At 44.4% G+C, this 8,576-nt stretch overlaps 1 long non-coding RNA gene across 1 annotated transcript; it reads left to right on the top strand.

Annotated features, from left to right (window-relative positions):
- The first annotated feature begins 962 nt into the window (after window positions 1–962).
- LOC309667325 lies at window positions 963–2,171 on the top strand. Its single transcript, XR_014267708.1, has 2 exons — window positions 963–1,569; window positions 1,876–2,171. It is a non-coding gene; the product is annotated as an uncharacterized lncRNA (long non-coding RNA).
- The last annotated feature ends 6,405 nt before the right edge of the window (window positions 2,172–8,576 follow it).

Raw genomic sequence — 8,576 nt, forward strand, 5'->3', positions numbered from 1 at the left:
CGTTTTGACCAGTTCCTTCAGACCCTTTTCTGTTCTGTGCTAGGACATTACTGTCTTGTAGGTTGGCCTTTATTTTGTGTTTTGGAGAATATGCTTTCTCAGAGTTCAAATGTCACATGACAGTCTTTACTAATCTAATCACCGAGGAGCCTTTGGTTCCCTCCACAAAGTCTGCAGGAATGTCTGCCTCTGTTACGGGGCTACCTGGAAAGGCTCCCCACTCTCTTCCTTGTCAGCCTCCTTCTCACTCTGATTCTCCCCCTGGGCCAAGGATGGGAGGGTGTTTTGTTGTTCTCCATTTGGTAGGAAGAGTAACTTCCTGAAAACAGATTACCCCAATGGGCAGAAACACAGCCCCTTGATACTCAATATTTGAGGATAATATGAAGCATTCTGCCTGGAGACAGAAGCCCAGGAGGGTGACTGTTAACTGCTTTATGCCAGCATTCCGTACTCTCCTGGACTGCCACAAACCACCTGTTTTATATATTTGAATTTTTAATGCTTTTTTTTTTTTTAAAAAAGGAGAAACAACTTGTGCCATAAATATTATATACAAGTACAATCTTAGAATACTTCAGCTTTTAGATGAAATGCCCCTCACAGGTTTCAGGGTTTTACAGGCTTATGTAAAAAAAAAAAAAAAAAAAAAAAAAGATAAGTAATTGCAAATTAAAAAGTAACTCCCAGTACACTGGATTTCTGGATCCCATTTGTTAATTCCGATATTTGGTGCATTTTTATTGACTCCTGTTTGGGATTCTATATCTGTCTTTTTGTGCTCATATGTACAGGAGAACCAAAATTCCAGGGCTAGTGGGTTTTAATGAAGAATAACAAAGTATTGGGACTTCCCTGGCGGTCCAGTGATTAAGACTCTGCGCTTCCACTGCGGGGGGCACGGGTTCGATCCCTGGTCGGGGAACTAAGATCCCGCATGCCGGAGTGGTGTGGCCAAAAAAAAAGTATTTATGTAGTGTTATATTTAAGCAACAAGATTGAAAATTCTTTGCTAAATTGATTTCTGTTCCCATGCCTTCAAATGCATAGTTGGAGAAGGAAAAAAGGGCAATTTTGGATCCAGGTAGTACTTGAGGAACTGGTTAGGTTGGAACAGTTCAAAATTTAAAAAGCCTCACTGACTCTGCACCCAGGATAAGCATCTGACCAGGGACATGCTTTGTCGTACAGTTGCTCCCTCCGTTCTCCCCCTTATGAGTAAATCTTTCATATTGTTGTTCAAAAGAAGAAAAACATGTGCTCTTTCAGTGATTCGCCCTTCCTCAGCTCAGGCAAGTGAAACTTCAGCTAAAATCACCGCAGGCAGAATGGAAATGCCAAACCTGCAAGTCAGCTTTTCCAGAGTTAAAATCAAGGGGCTGTGAAGGATCAAGTCCTCTTTTCTTGGATCAACGAATCATAGAGGGAGCAAAATCAATGTCACTTAACGGGAAGGGGTTCTGTGTCCGCAGAGTTTACTAGGTTTGGATGAGAGAGAAGAGAAGGAAGAAAGAAGAAGAGAAGGAAGAGAAGTTCCTGAAGCCAAAAATAAAAATCCAGGACTTTCAGGTTAGCCAAAAATGGCCTCTTTACCTGAGTGCTGTGGCCTTCACTGACCCCGGCTGCTGCTTAAAAATTGCTGCTATTAACTGAGCACCAACTCTTGACATATGTAATTTCTACTCCTCTCATTTCCCTAGTGAAAAAGGTAATTTTATCCCTATTTCGTATATGAGGGAGACAGAGGCTCAGAGAGATTCGAAACTTGTCCAGATCACATACCCAGTAAATGGTGAAATTGAGCTTTGACCTTAGTTCTGCTTGACTCAAAGCTTGTTCTCTTTCTATTCACTACTCCGCCTTTGCTTGTTGCAGAGACCCTGTCCTCCTTGAAGTTACAGAGACAGAGACAGATGGAGCCAGGAGGGTGCCATCGGGACCCCATTGGGACCCCAATGAGGATCCAAGGGAATGGGGTGCTGGCATGGGCAGTTCCAAGCCCTACTTGGACCCAAGTGCTGGGGAGATGCACCCCTGGAATTGCCATGCATCTTCTGTGGCGTGGGAGGACTGAGTGAGTGGTCAGTGTGTCTGGAGACGTTCCATGGGGGGAGTCGATTGCATTTGAGTGACTATCAGAAGCTGGAGAAAATAAATGTCCTTTCTGCTGATTGTCATCTCTACTAATTTGCATCACTGGAATTAAATTTTCTTACACTTTATTATACATTCCATGGACTATGTCTTAAAACTGTATTGACTATTACACCTGGAGATTGTGCTGGTATACTTAAGATGCTACAAGAGCCTCTTAAACATATAGATCATTTGTGGTGAGGTGGGAGATGCGGGGTGGTGTGTGCACAGAGGCCGTGTGAGTACATGTATACTCACATTTATATATAAATGTAAGAATACTATACATCCTCTCCAGGACCTTGCTTTTTCACTTATACATTAACACTTGGCAATCATTCCACATTAGTACACGTGAATCTTCCCTAAAAAAAATTTGTTCTAAAGTATGTTTTTGTTTGGGTGTGCCATAAGTTGTTTATCTAGTCCCCTAATGATGCATCTACTTAGTTGTTCCCAATCTTTTATTATTAAAAATATATAGGATCAATGGATTTACGTGTTTTCGATTTTGATAGATATTGCCAATTGCTACACCACTGCAATCACTTCTATCCTGATGGCCAGATCTCAAACATAAGTCAACATTTAGCTGTAATAGAAGCTTGGAAATGCAGCCTTTATTCCGGGCGGCGACGTGCCTTGTTGAAAAACTTAATTGCAACAGAAGAAAAGAGAACAGATATTGAGGATAAGAAACGATCCTCCTGTAAAGGTTAACTTCCTTGACTTTAAAAAACACTCCGTCCTTGTTCTCCTACTGCCTGAGCAAGTCTCTTGATTCTTCTTTGAGGAGGGGTCCCCTGCTTCTATCCTCTCCTTACTGAGATGCCGGTGTTCCCCGGGCTTGATCTTTACTTCTCATGGTCCACGCTCCCCCTGGGCAGTCCATGCATCCCCACTGACTTAACTGCCAACTGACTCTATGTCCCAACACACCCTGCCCCCACCAAATCTCATCTTTTGCACTGTCCTTAAATTTCCTCCTCAACTCTCAGATGCTGGCTGGCCCATCTCTGCTTTGAAATCAAATTTAATAAGAATATAACTAAATGCCTGAAAAATATAACATTAATTTAAAAAAATATATTTATTATTTAGGCTGCAATGGGTCTTAGTTGTGGCACGCGGGATCTTTATTATTTTATTTTTTTAATTAATTAATTTATTTTTGGCTGTGTTGGGTCTTCGTTGCTGCGCACTGGCTTTCTCTAGTTGTGGCGAGTGGAGGCTACTCTTCGTTGCAGCGCGGCAGCTTCTCATTGTGGTGGCTTCTCTTGTTGCAGAGCACGTGCTCTAGGCACACGGGCTTCAGTAGTTGTGGCACGTGGGCTCAGTAGTTGTGGAGCATGGGCTTAGTTGCTCCGCAGCATGTGGGATCTTTCCGGACCAGGGCTTGAACCTGTGTCCCCTGCATTGGCAGGTGGATTCTTAACGACTGCACCACCAGGGAAGCCCTAGATTAACTTTTTTAGTAGTTAAGTTTAGTGTTTTTGAAACTCTCAGTACATTAGAAAATAAGTTGTGGGTTAAATTTTTTTTTTTTTTTTTTTTTTTTACTTTGCAGAAATTCCTGAGTATCTAGATGATCTCCAAGAAATGATTGCTGACCCTAAATTAAATAACTTGAGCAAAACAAAAACTTTCAAAGTAATATGATAAAATTCTACTTAAAGTGGGATATGGGTACATTTCAGTATGTGATGTGGGAAGCTCCAAAACTCAGAGTCTGAGGACCCAGGGTGATCTTAAAATGGCCAGAGCTGGGAGGATTAAGGGCTTTACATATGTGATAAGTGAACTGTAGAAAAATGCATTAACTACTTGGAAAGGTCTACAGAAGAAATGCCATTGACCCCAAAGGCCACCAGCCAGGAACCTCTGGGAACCACGAAATCGGTGGTTCCCAAATCTACCCGATCATTGAAATTGCAGGGGAAATTGCAGGGGAAGAGAGTCGGGGTGGTGCCTGGGAATGGGTATTTTAACGAGCACTCCAAATGATTCTAACAGACGAGATTTGGCAACCACAGGACTTTAACCAGAGCTCCTCCCCCCTCTCATTTCATTTCATTTTGTCCTTGGTTTGCCCTTTTGGAAAAGAACAGCTGAATAAATGTCATTTCTTCATGAACTTGACTGCTGCCAAGTCTTTCTCAGCCAGGTAGGGCGAGCCCAATGCCGTTCATAACACAGTCAGACATGGCTTTGTCTCCAGCCCTTTCCTTCTCAAGCCCTCCCAATCCCTAAGAATTTACGTCCCAACACGCACTTCCCCCACCAATTCTCATCTTTTGCACTGTCCTTAAATTTCCTCCTCAACTCTCAGATGCTGGCTGGCCCGTCTCTGCTCTCCCCTGCTCTTTTGTTCCAAGTCACAGCTTCTGCAATGTGTTTTCTATTCTCGTTTTGCAATAACGGGCAGTAGCAGGGATTTCGGGGTAAGAGCTCTATACTTGCTGGAGGTCAAGAGACTGGAAATAGGAAATAAGCAGTGTTATATCCTGAGACCATCAGCAGAGCCAAAGTTGTTGGGGGTGGAGGGAAGGGAAGAGGGGGAGAGAGAGGTTCGCCTTTGCTCCTCCAGGTACTTTACCTATCTTTCCTGGGCAGGAAGTGAATTGGATGACAGAATTTTAGAGCCAGGTGGGGCCCGACTATTTACTAATCCAGACCGGAGTTTGGAAGGAGGTTGTCTGCTGGAAATGTGATGCTTGGTAATTTTAGTAAGAGTTTTATTTTGGTTGCAAAGGTCGAGGTGGCTGCCTTTCTCCCCTGGGAGAGGCCTTCCGCCCTCGAGGTCCTTGTGCTTGGTTGATTTGTGCAAGGAGAATGACTCCAGAATTATTCAGCGTTTACCAACAGGCCCGTGGCATACCTCAAAAACTGCAGATTTAATTATTTTTAATGGGATGCAGCTAATGTAATGGAATTATAGGTAGATAATTAAAATTAAGATGAATTTTCTTATTGCATGAGCTACTCAGCATGCTCAGATATCGCCTCATAACTGCACAAATAACACCACCGGCAGTAATGTGCTGTGCGCCAGTGATTCATTTACATCAGAATCCCCCGGGTTGGTTGTTGAAGATGCAGATTACTGGGCTCAGGTGCCCCTAGAATGTCTGGGGTGTGAGGCCCAGGAATCTGCATGCTTAGCTAGACTTTCAGGTGACTCTTAAGAATTCCAAAGAGTCCTTGACTGAGGACCTATTACATGCTAGAGACATTACCTAACTAGAAAAAAATTTTCACAACAATCTGATGAAGTAGATATTATCATCTCCCCTTTTCAACTAAAGCTTAGAGAAACTGAATAACATTTCGAAGGTCGCATAGCTAGGAAACGGCAAAGCTAGGAGTCAAATCCACATCCACCTAATTCTAAAGCCTGTGCCCTTTCCAAATTGCCCCCGCATTCCTGCAGAGGTCTCACGTCTGCCAGGCCATTGAAGTGGCCCGTGACATTTGTGGTCACAGAGACAGCATGGAATGGGGGCGGGAGAGTCCCTTCTAACTTTGTGGGAGGTTGATGGCAGTTGTGACCTCTCTTCTCCGTATTTTTTTCTGTACTTATTCTCCTTTTAACTGTGGGGGGCTCACACCTCCCAGGAGTCCATGCTCCCTACTGGGCAGCGTGCTTTAGCTGACCCTGGACACCCATCTTTCTAGGAAACTCTGATGATTAGAAGCAGTGAGTGCAGATGCTATTGGGAACCCATCCCACCCCCGTCTGCTCCCCTCCCAGTGTCGGGTGACCGTGTGCTTCACGGAGGGACAGGGTGCCACCACAGCCCTGGTGTGTCACTCCTCATTAGCTAAATTACACTGGGAATTCCATCCTGCTTGCCAGTGATTCAGCAGTGGGCAAGTGACCCAGTTCTTGTCAGTGAGAGAGAGAGAAAGCCTGCCGGGAGGTTTCTGAGAGGGATTTCTGATGGCTCCCTTGCGGAAAGCCTTCCAAGCTGCTCCACAGGAAGAGGCTGGGCTACTACGTTGCACAACGCTAGGGGGCGCCAGCACACGGGATTCTATGTGGACAGAGCCCCTTGGGATTGCACGAGGGCTACTGCTCAGCCCGAAAGCAAGGTGAAGGGCGCCCCCCTGGAGTTGGGCAGCTTGGCTGTGTGTGGAGAGAGGGTTTCCCTGAAACTTGCATCACCTGGTATTTCCAATCCCAGGTTTACATGTTAACATCAACTGAATGAAGATTTGAAAACACAAACTGCGTAGGCACCGTAATTAGGCCTTCTGGTTAAACTGCGTTGCTCTCTGTGTAACAACAGCCAAATTCTGGAGTCTCCTACAGTTAGTTTACCCTGAAGCTCTTATGAGAGGATAAACAACTTGCGTTTGGAATCTTTGGGAGGATCAGGCGGGACCTTGGCTGCCCAGCACGGAGCAGTTCCAGGCAGCAAGGCCCAGAAGGGAGCAGCTGGGCCCTGGCCGACCGGTCCAGCCTCTGTGGGCAGCGAGCTCAGCTTCCGCCCCAGACTTGCAAAGCCCCGGCTCTCCGCTTTCCTCATTTCCCCTTGGCCTTTAATTGTCGGCTTCCTCAAAACATTCATCTTGAAAAGCCAGCTTCCTTGTCAGGGCAGGAGGTCTGCGAATCTCTGTGCCGCCACGGAGAGAACCTTCCCTGACCCCCCGACCCTCCACTTCCTGGCAGGCCTCTGCCAGACTGCTGTAGTTTCTCAGCCTGAATCCAGGTTAGAAATTCTTCTGAAAGATGCTGACTGCTTTCCTTGAACATAATACAATGTAGCAAACAATTTTTAAAATGGTTTTTAAAAATACAAATTTCCTCTCCCATTAGTGCCAGTATACATGCTTAATGCAGAGAATGAGCAAATCATCAAAGAGGACCCACACGCAAAAGCAAATCCCAAACCAAAGTAATCCTGACACCCAGAGGGGACGACTGCTGAGTATTTATTCATTTATTTTCCATCTCCTCGGTTTAATATTTTATCACCATTAAAATTGTTACCACTTATGTCATGATTATTATGAGTATTATTGTTATTCATCATTATTTTTATTATTATTGTTCTTGTCACAGATAATTAATGAGGTGGTTGTTATACAACATTAGGGAGAGTTTCTCTGTGCAGAAATGGTACCCGATTTAACAAAGATGATTAGGAGGCTTCCCCTAAGACATAGCTACACACCGCGGGTCCCTGTCTGTCACTGTACCAACTGGTGTTCTCTTTGAAGGTTGAGACTCCTGAAATATTCCAGGTCCCTCTGGAGACGGGCCACCTCATGCTTGCAGAAGAGACTTGGGATGCTGTGTCCCTTCCTGAACCTATGGAAAAATTTAGAAGCCCCCTCCCCTCATGATCCTAGCAACTGTATCGTCAAACAGAACAAAAAAAATAGGCCCCCAAATGGCATCATTGTGCTAAAACCCATGATACAAAACCTAGATTTAATAACCTAACTGCAGTTTTGACCTTCACCAGAAATGTAATCTTATCTAAAAAAGAGTGGATATGTATAACTGACTCACTTTACTGTACAGCAGAGACTAATACAACATTGCAAATCAACTATACTCCAAAATAAATACGCAAATAAATAAAACCAATTTTTAAAAAAAAAGAAGAAAGAAATGTAATCTTAATCAACCAGTCTGGAATTTTCTGGTCGGCACCAATAGAAGAAGAAGAGGCATCTGCATGATAAAATCCTTGCTGTCCCGCCCCTACCCTCTGCCCACCCCGCATCCCAACCTAAAAACAACCCTTTTCTTTCCCTAACAGCTCCCTTGCCCCTCCCTTCTTCCCGTAAAAACCTTCCACTTTGCATAATCCCTTGGAGCACCTTCTAGTTGCCTGATGGGATGACGCCCAATTGATTCATGAATCACCTAATAAAGCCAATTAGATCTTCAAATTTACTCGGTTGAATTTTTTTGTTCGCTTGTATTAAACAGAGTATGCAGGCCTACAAGCCAAAGAGAGGGCCTCCTAGGACAAATCTTTCCAACACAAAATTCCTAAGTCCACTTGGGGCCCAGGAACTGCTCCTGCAGGTTTGGAGGGGTTGTGAATGGTCCCCTTGGTCCTCCTGAGAGTCTGCATTTTTTCTAAATAAGCTTGGAGGCAAAGGAACTGCTCTTTATTACCTGGAATAAAGAATATTACCCTCCACCAGCGCCTCCAAATATTTTTCTAAGTCAACTTGGAAGCCTGGAAGCAGCCACTGCCCACAAATGTGCACAGAGGGTGTCTGTTCTAGGACAGCCTGAGTCTTGGGAAACTTTCTAAGTCCCCTCAGGTGGCCAGACAGGGCTGGAGCTGTACTGCAAGACACAGGGAGAGCACTGCCCAGTTGACCAACCTCAGAACTTTTTAAGTCCTAGAATTTTAAATTTTTAAAATTTTATTTATGTTTGGCTGTGTTGGGTCTTCGTTGCTGCACGCGGGCTT

Source organism: Balaenoptera physalus (genome assembly GCF_965194825.1).
Source record: "Balaenoptera physalus genome assembly, chromosome: 9".
Classification (NCBI taxonomy): domain Eukaryota; kingdom Metazoa; phylum Chordata; class Mammalia; order Artiodactyla; family Balaenopteridae; genus Balaenoptera; species Balaenoptera physalus.